This window comes from Equus caballus, chromosome 16 (assembly GCF_041296265.1).
Source record: "Equus caballus isolate H_3958 breed thoroughbred chromosome 16, TB-T2T, whole genome shotgun sequence".
Lineage (NCBI taxonomy): Eukaryota > Metazoa > Chordata > Mammalia > Perissodactyla > Equidae > Equus > Equus caballus.
The window spans coordinates 1,304,454-1,317,996 of NC_091699.1; positions in this window are offsets into that span (position 1 = coordinate 1,304,454).

Sequence of the window (13,543 nt, forward strand, 5' to 3'; positions counted from 1 at the left end):
CAGTGCTCTTACAGCCTACCGGGAACATGTCTTCCAAAGGCCTGTAAACGCAGTTTCTTTGCAGGCCTGATCTGGCTGAAGTAGGACTTCTGCTCTGGGTGTGCTACTTTGCCCTACAGCTGAAAGGCACAACGTGCAGGCTTCTTTCCAAAGGGCGAGTTGGGCCCCACAGCATCTTGCTTCCAGCTCTTTGAGAAGCTAAGAAACAACTCGCTCTGCACAGTGCTCTTACAGCCTACCGGGAACATCTCTTCCAAAGGCCTGTGAAACGCAGTTTCTTTGCAGGCCTGATCTGGCTGAAGTAGGACTTCTGCTCTGGGTGTGCTACTTTGCCCTAGAGCTGAAAGGCACAACGTGCAGGCTTCTTTCCAAAGGGTGAGTTGGGCCCCACAGCATCTTGCTTCCAGCTCTTTGGGAAGCTAAGAAACAACTCGCTCTGCACAGTGCTCTTACAGCCTAGTGGGAACATCTCTTCCAAAGGCCTGTGAAATGCAGTTTCTTTGCAGGCCTGATCTGGCTGAAGTAGGACTTCTGCTCTGGGTGTGCTACTTTGCCCTAGAGCTGAAAGGCACAACGTGCAGGCTTCTTTCCAAAGGCCGAGTTGGGCCGCACAGCATATTGCTTCCAGCTCTTTGGGAAGCTAAGAAACAACTCGCTCTGCACAGTGCTCTTACAGCCTACCGGGAACATCTCTTCCAAAGGCCTGTGAAACGCAGTTTCTTTGCAGGCCTGATCTGGCTGATGTAGGACTTCTGCTCTGGGTGTGCTACTTTGCCCTAGAGCTGAAAGGCACAACGTGCAGGCTTCCTTCCAAAGGGCGAGTTGGGCCCCACAGCATCTTGCTTCCAGCTCTTTGGGAAGCTAAGAAACAACTCGCTCTGCACAGTGCTCTTACAGTCTAGTGGGAACATCTCTTCCAAAGGCCTGTGAAACGCAGTTTCTTTGCAGGCCTGATCTGGCTGAAGTAGGACTTCTGCTCTGGGTTGCTACTTTGCCCTAGAGCTGAAAGGCACAACGTGCAGGCTTCTTTCCAAAGGGCGAGTTGGGCCCCACAGCATCTTGCTTCCACCTCTTTGGGAAGCTAAGAAACAACTCGCTCTGCACAGTGCTCTTACAGCCTAGTGGGAACATCTCTTCCAAAGGCCTGTAAACGCAGTTTCTTTGCAGGCCTGATATGGCTGAAGTAGGACTTCTGCTCTGGGTGTGCTACTTTGCCCTAGAGCTGAAAGGCACAACGTGCAGGCTTCTTTCCAAAGGGCGAGTTGGGCCCCACAGCATCTTGCTTCCAGCTCTTTGGGAAGCTAAGAAACAACTCGCTCTGCACAGTGCTCTTACAGCCTACCGGGAACATCTCTTCCAAAGGCCTGCGAAACGCAGTTTCTTTGCAGGCCTGATCTGGCTGAAGTAGGACTTCTGCTCTGGGTGTGCTACTTTGCCCTAGAGCTGAAAGGCACAACGTGCAGGCTTCTTTCCAAAGGGCGAGCTGGGCCCCACAGCATCTTGCTTCCAGCTCTTTGGGAAGCTAAGAAACAACTCGCTCTGCACAGTGCTCTTACAGCCTAGTGGGAACATCTCTTCCAAAGGCCTGTGAAACGCAGTTTCTTTGCAGGCCTGATCTGGGTGAAGTAGGACATCTGCTCTGGGTGTGCTACTTTGCCCTAGAGCTGAAAGGCACAACGTGCAGGCTTCTTTCCAAAGGGCGAGTTGGGCCCCACAGCATCTTGCTTCCAGCTTTTGGGAAGCTAAGAAACAACTCGCTCTGCACAGTGCTCTTACAGCCTAGTGGGAACATCTCTTCCAAAGGCCTGTGAAACGCAGTTTCTTTGCAGGCCTGATCTGGCTGAAGTAGGACTTCTGCTCTGGGTGTGCTACTTTGCCCTAGAGCTGAAAGGCACAACGTGCAGGCTTCTTTCCAAAGGGCGAGTTGGGCCCCACAGCATCTTGCTTCCAGCACTTTGGGAAGCTAAGAAACAACTCGCTCTGCACAGTGCTCTTACAGCCTACCGGGAACATCTCTTCCAAAGGCCTGTGAAACGCAGTTTCTTTGCAGGCCTGATCTGGCTGAAGTAGGACTTCTGCTCTGGGTGTGCTACTTTGCCCTAGAGCTGAAAGGCACAACGTGCAGGCTTCTTTCCAAAGGGCGAGTTGGGCCCCACAGCATCTTGCTTGCAGATCTTTGGGAAGCTAAGAAACAACTCGCTCTGCACAGTGCTCTTACAGCCTACCGGGAACATCTCTTCCAAAGGACTGTGAAACGCAGTTTCTTTGCAGGCCTGATCTGGCTGAAGTAGGACTTCTGCTCTGGGTGTGCTACTTTGCCCTAGAGCTGAAAGGCACAACGTGCAGGCTTCTTTCCAAAGGGCGAGTTGAGCGCCTCAGCATCTTGCTTCCAGCTCTTTGGGAAGCTAAGAAACAACTCGCTCTGCACAGTGCTCTTACAGCCTAGTTGGAACATCTCTTCCAAAGGCCTGTGAAACGCAGTTTCTTTGCAGGCCTGATCTGGCTGAAGTAGGACTTCTGCTCTGGGTGTGCTACTTTGCCCTAGAGCTGAAAGGCACAACGTGCAGGCTTCTTTCCAAAGGGCGAGTTGGGCCCCACAGCATCTTGCTTCCAGCTCTTTGGGAAGCTAAGAAACAACTCGCTCTGCACAGTGCTCTTACAGCCTACCGGGAACATCTCTTCCAAAGGCCTGGGAAACGCAGTTTCTTTGCAGGCCTGATCTGGCTGAAGTAGGACTTCTGCTCTGGGTGTGGTACTTTGCCCTAGAGCTGAAAGGCACAACGTGCAGGCTTCTTTCCAAGGGGCGAGTTGGACTCCACAGCATCTTGCTTCCAGCTCTTTGGGAAGCTAAGAAACAACTCGCTCTGCACAGTGCTCTTACAGCCTACCGGGAACATCTCTTCCAAAGGCCTGTGAAACGCAGTTTCTTTGCAGGCCTGATCTGGCTGAAGTAGGACTTCTGCTCTGGGTGTGCTACTTTGCCCTAGAGCTGAAAGGCACAACGTGCAGGCTTCTTTCCAAAGGGCGAGTTGGGCCCCACAGCATCTTGCTTCCAGCTCTTTGGGAAGCTAAGAAACAACTCGCTCTGCACAGTGCTCTTACAGCCTACCGGGAACATCTCTTCCAAAGGCCTGTGAAACGCAGTTTCTTTGCAGGCCTGATCTGGCTGAAGTAGGACTTCTGCTCTGGGTGTGCTACTTTGCCCTAGAGCTGAAAGGCACAACGTGCAGGCTTCTTTCCAAAGGGCGAGTTGGGCCCCACAGCATCTTGCTTCCAGCTCTTTGGGAAGCTAAGAAACAACTCGCTCTGCACAGTGCTCTTACAGCCTACCGGGAACATCTCTTCCAAAGGCCTGTGAAACGCAGTTTCTTTGCAGGCCTGATCTGGCTGAAGTAGGACTTCTGCTCTGGGTGTGCTACTTTGCCCTAGAGCTGAAAGGCACAACGTGCAGGCTTCTTTCCAAAGGGCGAGTTGGGCCCCACAGCATCTTGCTTCCAGCTCTTTGGGAAGCTAAGAAACAACTCGCTCTGCACAGTGCTCTTACAGCCTACCGGGAACATGTCTTCCAAAGGCCTGTGAAACGCAGTTTCTTTGCAGGCCTGATCTGGCTGAAGTAGGACTTCTGCTCTGGGTGTGCTACTTTGCCCTAGAGCTGAAAGGCACAACGTGCAGGCTTCTTTCCAAAGGGCGAGTTGGGCCCCACAGCATCTTGCTTCCAGCTCTTTGGGAAGCTAAGAAACAACTCGCTCTGCACAGTGCTCTTACAGCCTACCGGGAACATCTCTTCCAAAGGCCTGTGAAACGCAGTTTCTTTGCAGGCCTGATCTGGCTGAAGTAGGACTTCTGCTCTGGGTGTGCTACTTTGCCCTAGAGCTGAAAGGCACAACGTGCAGGCTTCTTTCCAAAGGGCGAGTTGGGCCCCACAGCATCTGGCTTCCAGCTCTTTGGGAAGCTAAGAAACAACTCGCTCTGCACAGTGCTCTTACAGCCTACCGGGAACATGTCTTCCAAAGGCCTGTAAACGCAGTTTCTTTGCAGGCCTGATCTGGCTGAAGTAGGACTTCTGCTCTGGGTGTGCTACTTTGCCCTAGAGCTGAAAGGCACAACGTGCAGGCTTCTTTCCAAAGGGCGAGTTGGGCCCCACAGCATCTTGCTTCCAGCTCTTTGGGAAGCTAAGAAACAACTCGCTCTGCACAGTGCTCTTACAGCCTACCGGGAACATCTCTTCCAAAGGCCTGTGAAACGCAGTTTCTTTGCAGGCCTGATCTGGCTGAAGTAGGACTTCTGCTCTGGGTGTGCTACTTTGCCCTAGAGCTGAAAGGCACAACGTGCAGGCTTCTTTCCAAAGGGTGAGTTGGGCCCCACAGCATCTTGCTTCCAGCTCTTTGGGAAGCTAAGAAACAACTCGCTCTGCACAGTGCTCTTACAGCCTAGTGGGAACATCTCTTCCAAAGGCCTGTGAAATGCAGTTTCTTTGCAGGCCTGATCTGGCTGAAGTAGGACTTCTGCTCTGGGTGTGCTACTTTGCCCTAGAGCTGAAAGGCACAACGTGCAGGCTTCTTTCCAAAGGCCGAGTTGGGCCGCACAGCATATTGCTTCCAGCTCTTTGGGAAGCTAAGAAACAACTCGCTCTGCACAGTGCTCTTACAGCCTACCGGGAACATCTCTTCCAAAGGCCTGTGAAACGCAGTTTCTTTGCAGGCCTGATCTGGCTGAAGTAGGACTTCTGCTCTGGGTGTGCTACTTTGCCCTAGAGCTGAAAGGCACAACGTGCAGGCTTCCTTACAAAGGGCTAGTTGGGCCCCACAGCATCTTGCTTCCAGCTCTTTGGGAAGCTAAGAAACAACTCGCTCTGCACACTGCTCTTACAGTCTAGTGGGAACATCTCTTCCAAAGGCCTGTGAAACGCAGTTTCTTTGCAGGCCTGATCTGGCTGAAGTAGGACTTCTGCTCTGGGTTGCTACTTTGCCCTAGAGCTGAAAGGCACAACGTGCAGGCTTCTTTCCAAAGGGCGAGTTGGGCCCCACAGCATCTTGCTTCCACCTCTTTGGGAAGCTAAGAAACAACTCGCTCTGCACAGTGCTCTTACAGCCTAGTGGGAACATCTCTTCCAAAGGCCTGTAAACGCAGTTTCTTTGCAGGCCTGATCTGGCTGAAGTAGGACTTCTGCTCTGGGTGTGCTACTTTGCCCTAGAGCTGAAAGGCACAACGTGCAGGCTTCTTTCCAAAGGGCGAGTTGGGCCCCACAGCATCTTGCTTCCAGCACTTTGGGAAGCTAAGAAACAACTCGCTCTGCACAGTGCTCTTACAGCCTACCGGGAACATCTCTTCCAAAGGCCTGTGAAACGCAGTTTCTTTGCAGGCCTGATCTGGCTGAAGTAGGACTTCTGCTCTGGGTGTGCTACTTTGCCCTAGAGCTGAAAGGCACAACGTGCAGGCTTCTTTCCAAAGGGCGAGTTGGGCCCCACAGCATCTTGCTTCCAGCTCTTTGGGAAGCTAAGAAACAACTCGCTCTGCACAGTGCTCTTACAGCCTACCGGGAACATCTCTTCCAAAGGCCTGTGAAACGCAGTTTCTTTGCAGGCCTGATCTGGCTGAAGTAGGACTTCTGCTCTGGGTGTGCTACTTTGCCCTAGAGCTGAAAGGCACAACGTGCAGGCTTCTTTCCAAAGGGCGAGTTGGGCCCCACAGCATCTTGCTTCCAGCTCTTTGGGAAGCTAAGAAACAACTCGCTCTGCACAGTGCTCTTACAGCCTAGTGGGAACATCTCTTCCAAAGGCCTGTGTAACGCAGTTTCTTTGCAGGCCTGATCTGGCTGAAGTAGGACTTCTGCTCTGGGTGTGCTACTTTGCCCTAGAGCTGAAAGGCACAACGTGCAGGCTTCTTTCCAAAGGGCGAGTTGGGCCCCACAGCATCTTGCTTCCAGCTCTTTGGGAAGCTAAGAAACAACTCGCTCTGCACAGTGCTCTTACAGCCTACCGGGAACATCTCTTCCAAAGGCCTGTGAAACGCAGTTTCTTTGCAGGCCTGATCTGGCTGAAGTAGGACTTCTGCTCTGGGTGTGCTACTTTGCCCTAGAGCTGAAAGGCACAACGTGCAGGCTTCTTTCCAAGGGGCGAGTTGGACCCCACAGCATCTTGCTTCCAGCTCTTTGGGAAGCTAAGAAACAACTCGCTCTGCACAGTGCTCTTACAGCCTACCGGGAACATCTCTTCCAAAGGCCTGTGAAATGCAGTTTCTTTGCAGGCCTGATCTGGCTGAAGTAGGACTTCTGCTCTGGGTGTGCTACTTTGCCCTAGAGCTGAAAGGCACAACGTGCAGGCTTCTTTCCAATGGCCGAGTTGGGCCGCACAGCATATTGCTTCCAGCTCTTTGGGAAGCTAAGAAACAACTCGCTCTGCACAGTGCTCTTACAGCCTACCGGGAACATCTCTTCCAAAGGCCTGTGAAACGCAGTTTCTTTGCAGGCCTGATCTGGCTGAAGTAGGACTTCTGCTCTGGGTGTGCTACTTTGCCCTAGAGCTGAAAGGCACAACGTGCAGGCTTCTTTCCAAAGGGCGAGTTGGGCCCCACAGCATCTTGCTTCCAGCTCTTTGGGAAGCTAAGAAACAACTCGCTCTGACACTGCTCTTACAGACTAGTGGTAACATCTCTTCCAAAGGCCTGTGAAACGCAGTTTCTTTGCAGGCCTGATCTGGCTGAAGTAGGACTTCTGCTCTGGGTTGCTACATTGCCCTAGAGCTGAAAGGCACAACGTGCAGGCTTCTTTCCAAAGGGCGAGTTGGGCCCCACAGCATCTTGCTTCCACCTCTTTGGGAAGCTAAGAAACAACTCGCTCTGCACAGTGCTCTTACAGCCTAGTGGGAACATCTCTTCCAAAGGCCTGTAAACGCAGTTTCTTTGCAGGCCTGATATGGCTGAAGTAGGACTTCTGCTCTGGGTGTGCTACTTTGCCCTAGAGCTGAAAGGCACAACGTGCAGGCTCCTTTCCAAAAGGCGAGTTGGGCCCCACAGCATCTTGCTTCCAGCTCTTTGGGAAGCTAAGAAACAACTCGCTCTGCACAGTGCTCTTACAGCCTACCGGGAACATCTCTTCCAAAGGCCTGTGAAACGCAGTTTCTTTGCAGGCCTGATCTGGCTGAAGTAGGACTTCTGCTCTGGGTGTGCTACTTTGCCCTAGAGCTGAAAGGCACAACGTGCAGGCTTCTTTCCAAAGGGCGAGTTGGGCCCCACAGCATCTTGCTTCCAGCTCTTTGGGAAGCTAAGAAACAACTCGCTCTGCACAGTGCTCTTACAGCCTACCGGGAACATCTCTTCCAAAGGCCTGTGAAACGCAATTTCTTTGCAGGCCTGATCTGGCTGAAGTAGGACTTCTGCTCTGGGTGTGCTACTTTGCCCTAGAGCTGAAAGGCACAACGTGCAGGCTTCTTTCCAAAGGGCGAGTTGGGCCCCACAGCATCTTGCTTCCAGCTCTTTGGGAAGCTAAGAAACAACTCGCTCTGCACAGTGCTCTTACAGCCTACCGGGAACATCTCTTCCAAAGGCCTGTGAAACGCAGTTTCTTTGCAGGCCTGATCTGGCTGAAGTAGGACTTCTGCTCTGGGTGTGCTACTTTGCCCTAGAGCTGAAAGGCACAACGTGCAGGCTTCTTTCCAAAGGGCGAGTTGGGCCCCACAGCATCTTGCTTCCAGCTCTTTGGGAAGCTAAGAAACAACTCGCTCTGCACAGTGCTCTTACAGCCTAGTGGGAACATCTCTTCCAAAGGCCTGTGTAACGCAGTTTCTTTGCAGGCCTGATCTGGCTGAAGTAGGACTTCTGCTCTGGGTGTGCTACTTTGCCCTAGAGCTGAAAGGCACAACGTGCAGGCTTCTTTCCAAAGGGCGAGTTGGGCCCCACAGCATCTTGCTTCCAGCTCTTTGGGAAGCTAAGAAACAACTCGCTCTGCACAGTGCTCTTACAGCCTACCGGGAACATCTCTTCCAAAGGCCTGTGAAACGCAGTTTCTTTGCAGGCCTGATCTGGCTGAAGTAGGACTTCTGCTCTGGGTGTGCTACTTTGCCCTAGAGCTGAAAGGCACAACGTGCAGGCTTCTTTCCAAGGGGCGAGTTGGACCCCACAGCATCTTGCTTCCAGCTCTTTGGGAAGCTAAGAAACAACTCGCTCTGCACAGTGCTCTTACAGCCTACCGGGAACATCTCTTCCAAAGGCCTGTGAAATGCAGTTTCTTTGCAGGCCTGATCTGGCTGAAGTAGGACTTCTGCTCTGGGTGTGCTACTTTGCCCTAGAGCTGAAAGGCACAACGTGCAGGCTTCTTTCCAATGGCCGAGTTGGGCCGCACAGCATATTGCTTCCAGCTCTTTGGGAAGCTAAGAAACAACTCGCTCTGCACAGTGCTCTTACAGCCTACCGGGAACATCTCTTCCAAAGGCCTGTGAAACGCAGTTTCTTTGCAGGCCTGATCTGGCTGAAGTAGGACTTCTGCTCTGGGTGTGCTACTTTGCCCTAGAGCTGAAAGGCACAACGTGCAGGCTTCTTTCCAAAGGGCGAGTTGGGCCCCACAGCATCTTGCTTCCAGCTCTTTGGGAAGCTAAGAAACAACTCGCTCTGACACTGCTCTTACAGACTAGTGGTAACATCTCTTCCAAAGGCCTGTGAAACGCAGTTTCTTTGCAGGCCTGATCTGGCTGAAGTAGGACTTCTGCTCTGGGTTGCTACATTGCCCTAGAGCTGAAAGGCACAACGTGCAGGCTTCTTTCCAAAGGGCGAGTTGGGCCCCACAGCATCTTGCTTCCACCTCTTTGGGAAGCTAAGAAACAACTCGCTCTGCACAGTGCTCTTACAGCCTAGTGGGAACATCTCTTCCAAAGGCCTGTAAACGCAGTTTCTTTGCAGGCCTGATATGGCTGAAGTAGGACTTCTGCTCTGGGTGTGCTACTTTGCCCTAGAGCTGAAAGGCACAACGTGCAGGCTCCTTTCCAAAAGGCGAGTTGGGCCCCACAGCATCTTGCTTCCAGCTCTTTGGGAAGCTAAGAAACAACTCGCTCTGCACAGTGCTCTTACAGCCTACCGGGAACATCTCTTCCAAAGGCCTGTGAAACGCAGTTTCTTTGCAGGCCTGATCTGGCTGAAGTAGGACTTCTGCTCTGGGTGTGCTACTTTGCCCTAGAGCTGAAAGGCACAACGTGCAGGCTTCTTTCCAAAGGGCGAGTTGGGCCCCACAGCATCTTGCTTCCAGCTCTTTGGGAAGCTAAGAAACAACTCGCTCTGCACAGTGCTCTTACAGCCTACCGGGAACATCTCTTCCAAAGGCCTGTGAAACGCAGTTTCTTTGCAGGCCTGATCTGGCTGAAGTAGGACTTCTGCTCTGGGTGTGCTACTTTGCCCTAGAGCTGAAAGGCACAACGTGCAGGCTTCTTTCCAAAGGGCGAGTTGGGCCCCACAACATCTTGCTTCCAGCTCTTTGGGAAGCTAAGAAACAACTCGCTCTGCACAGTGCTCTTACAGCCTAGTGGGAACATCTCTTCCAAAGGCCTGTGAAACGCAGTTTCTTTGCAGGCCTGATCTGGCTGAAGTAGGACTTCTGCTCTGGGTGTGCTACTTTGCCCTAGAGCTGAAAGGCACAACGTGCATGCTTCTTTCCAAAGTTCGAGTTGGGCCCCACAGCATGTTGCTTCCAGCTCTTTGGGAAGCTAAGAAACAACTCGCTCTGCACAGTGCTCTTACAGCCTACCGGGAACATCTCTTCCAAAGGCCTGTGAAACGCAGTTTCTTTGCAGGCCTGATCTGGCTGAAGTAGGACTTCTGCTCTGGGTGTGCTACTTTGCCCTAGAGCTGAAAGGCACAACGTGCAGGCTTCTTTCCAAAGGGCGAGTTGGGCCCCACAGCATCTTGCTTCCAGCTCTTTGGGAAGCTAAGAAAGAACTCGCTCTGCACAGTGCTCTTACAGCCTACCGGGAACATCTCTTCCAAAGGCCTGTGAAACGCAGTTTCTTTGCAGGCCTGATCTGGCTGAAGTAGGACTTCTGCTCTGGGTGTGCTACTTTGCCCTAGAGCTGAAAGGCACAACGTGCAGGCTTCTTTCCAAAGGGCGAGTTGGGCCCCACAGCATCTTGCTTCCAGCTCTTTGGGAAGCTAAGAAACAACTCGCTCTGCACGGTGCTCTAACAGCCTACCGGGAACATCTCTTCCAAAGGCCTGTGAAACGCAGTCTCTTTGCAGGCCTGATCTGGGTGAAGTAGGACTTCTGCTCTGGGTGTGCTACTTTGCCCTAGAGCTGAAAGGCACAACGTGCAGGCTTCTTTCCAAAGGGCGAGTTTGGCCCCACAGCATCTTGCTTCCAGCTCTTTGGGAAGCTAAGAAACAACTCGCTCTGCACAGTGCTCTTACAGCCTACCGGGAACATCTCTTCCAAAGGCCTGTGAAACGCAGTTTCTTTGCAGGCCTCATCTGGCTGAAGTAGGACTTCTGCTCTGGGTGTGCTACTTTGCCCTAGAGCTGAAAGGCACAACGTGCAGGCTTCTTTCCAAAGGGCGAGTTGGGCCCCACAGCATCTTGCTTCCAGCTCTTTGGGAAGCTAAGAAACAACTCGCTCTGCACAGTGCTCTTACAGCCTACCGGGAACATCTCTTCCAAAGGCCTGTGAAACGCAGTTTCTTTGCAGGCCTGATCTGGCTGAAGTAGGACTTCTGCTCTGGGTGTGCTACTTTGCCCTAGAGCTGAAAGGCACAACGTGCAGGCTTCTTTCCAAAGGGCGAGTTGGGCCCCACAGCATCTTGCTTCCAGCTCTTTGGGAAGCTAAGAAACAACTCGCTCTGCACAGTGCTCTTACAGCCTACCGGGAACATCTCTTCCAAAGGCCTGTGAAACGCAGTTTCTTTGCAGGCCTGATCTGGCTGAAGTAGGACTTCTGCTCTGGGTGTGCTACTTTGCCCTAGAGCTGAAAGGCACAACGTGCAGGCTTCTTTCCAAAGGGCGAGTTGGGCCCCACAGCATCTTGCTTCCAGCTCTTTGGGAAGCTAAGAAACAACTCGCTCTGCACAGTGCTCTTACAGCCTACCGGGAACCTCTCTTCCAAAGGCCTGTGAAACGCAGTTTCTTTGCAGGCCTGATCTGGCTGAAGTAGGACTTCTGCTCTGGGTGTGCTACTTTGCCCTAGAGCTGAAAGGCACAACGTGCAGGCTTCTTTCCAAAGGGCGAGTTGGTCCCCACAGCATCTTGCTTCCAGCTCTTTGGGAAGCTAAGAAACAACTCGCTCTGCACAGTGCTCTTACAGCCTACCGGGAACATCTCTTCCAAAGGCCTGTGAAACGCAGTCTCTTTGCAGGCCTGATCTGGCTGAAGTAGGACTTCTGCTCTGGGTGTGCTACTTTGCCCTAGAGCTGAAAGGCACAACGTGCAGGCTTCTTTCCAAAGGGCGAGTTGGGCCCCACAGCATCTTGCTTCCAGCTCTTTGGGAAGCTAAGAAACAACTCGCTCTGCACAGTGCTCTTACAGCCTACCGGGAACATCTCTTCCAAAGGCCTGTGAAACGCAGTTTCTTTGCAGGCCTGATCTGGCTGAAGTAGGACTTCTGCTCTGGGTGTGCTACTTTGCCCTAGAGCTGAAAGGCACAACGTGCAGGCTTCTTTCCAAAGGGCGAGTTGGGCCCCACAGCATCTTGCTTCCAGCTCTTTGGGAAGCTAAGAAACAACTCGCTCTGCACAGTGCTCTTACAGCCTACCAGGAACATCTCTTCCAAAGGCCTGTGAAACGCAGTTTCTTTGCAGGCCTGATCTGGCTGAAGTAGGACTTCTGCTCTGGGTGTGCTACTTTGCCCTAGAGCTGAAAGGCACAACGTGCAGGCTTCTTTCCAAAGGGCGAGTTGGGCCCCACAGCATCTTGCTTCCAGCTCTTTGGGAAGCTAAGAAACAACTCGCTCTGCACAGTGCTCTTACAGCCTACCGGGAACATCTCTTCCAAAGGCCTGTGAAACGCAGTTTCTTTGCAGGCCTGATCTGGCTGAAGTAGGACTTCTGCTCTGGGTGTGCTACTTTGCCCTAGAGCTGAAAGGCACAACGTGCAGGCTTCTTTCCAAAGGGCGAGTTGGGCCCCACAGCATCTTGCTTCCAGCTCTTTGGGAAGCTAAGAAACAACTCGCTCTGCACAGTGCTCTTACAGCCTACCGGGAACATCTCTTCCAAAGGCCTGGGAAACGCAGTTTCTTTGCAGGCCTGATCTGGCTGAAGTAGGACTTCTGCTCTGGGTGTGCTACTTTGCCCTAGAGCTGAAAGGCACAACGTGCAGGCTTCTTTCCAAAGGGCGAGTTGGGCCCCACAGCATCTTGCTTCCAGCTCTTTGGGAAGCTAAGAAACAACTCGCTCTGCACAGTGCTCTTACAGCCTACCGGGAACATGTCTTCCAAAGGCCTGTGAAACGCAGTTTCTTTGCAGGCCTGATCTGGCTGAATTAGGACTTCTTCTCTGGGTGTGCTACTTTGCCCTAGAGCTGAAAGGCACAACGTGCAGGCTTCTTTCCAAAGGGCGAGTTGGGCCCCACAGCATCTTGCTTCCAGCTCTTTGGGAAGCTAAGAAACAACTCGCTCTGCACAGTGCTCTTACAGCCTACGGGGAACATCTCTTCCAAAGGCCTGTGAAACGCAGTTTCTTTGCAGGCCTGATCTGGCTAAGGTACGACTTCTGCTCTGGGTGTGCTACTTTGCCCTAGAGCTGAAAGGCACAACGTGCAGGCTTCTTTCCAAAGGGCGAGTTGGGCCCCACAGCATCTTTCTTCCAGCTCTTTGGGAAGCTAAGAAACAACTCGCTCTGCACAGTGCTCTTACAGTCTAGTGGGAACATCTCTTCCAAAGGCCTGTGAAACGCAGTTTCTTTGCAGGCCTGATCTGGCTGAAGTAGGACTTCTGCTCTGGGTGTGCTACTTTGCCCTAGAGCTGAAAGGCACAACGTGCAGGCTTCTTTCCAAAGGGCGAGTTGGGCCCCACAGCATCTTGCTTCCAGCTCTTTGGGAAGCTAAGAAACAACTCGCTCTGCACAGTGCTCTTACAGCCTAGTGGGAACATCTCTTCCAAAGGCCTGTGAAACGCAGTTTCTTTGCAGGCCTGATCTGGCTGAAGTAGGACTTCTGCTCTGGGTGTGCTACTTTGCCCTAGAGCTGAAAGGCACAACGTGCAGGCTTCTTTCCAAAGGGCGAGTTGGGCCCCACAGCATCTTGCTTCCAGCTCTTTGGGAAGCTAAGAAACAACTCGCTCTGCACAGTGCTCTTACAGCCTACCGGGAACATCTCTTCCAAAGGCCTGTGAAACGCAGTTTCTTTGCAGGCCTGATCTGGCTGAAGTAGGACTTCTGCTCTGGGTTGCTACTTTGCCCTAGAGCTGAAAGGCACAACGTGCAGGCTTCTTTCCAAAGGGCGAGTTGGGCCCCACAGCATCTTGCTTCCACCTCTTTGGGAAGCTAAGAAACAACTCGCTCTGCACAGTGCTCTTACAGCCTACCGGGAACATCTCTTCCAAAGGCCTGTGAAACACAGTTTCTTTGCAGGCCAGATCTGG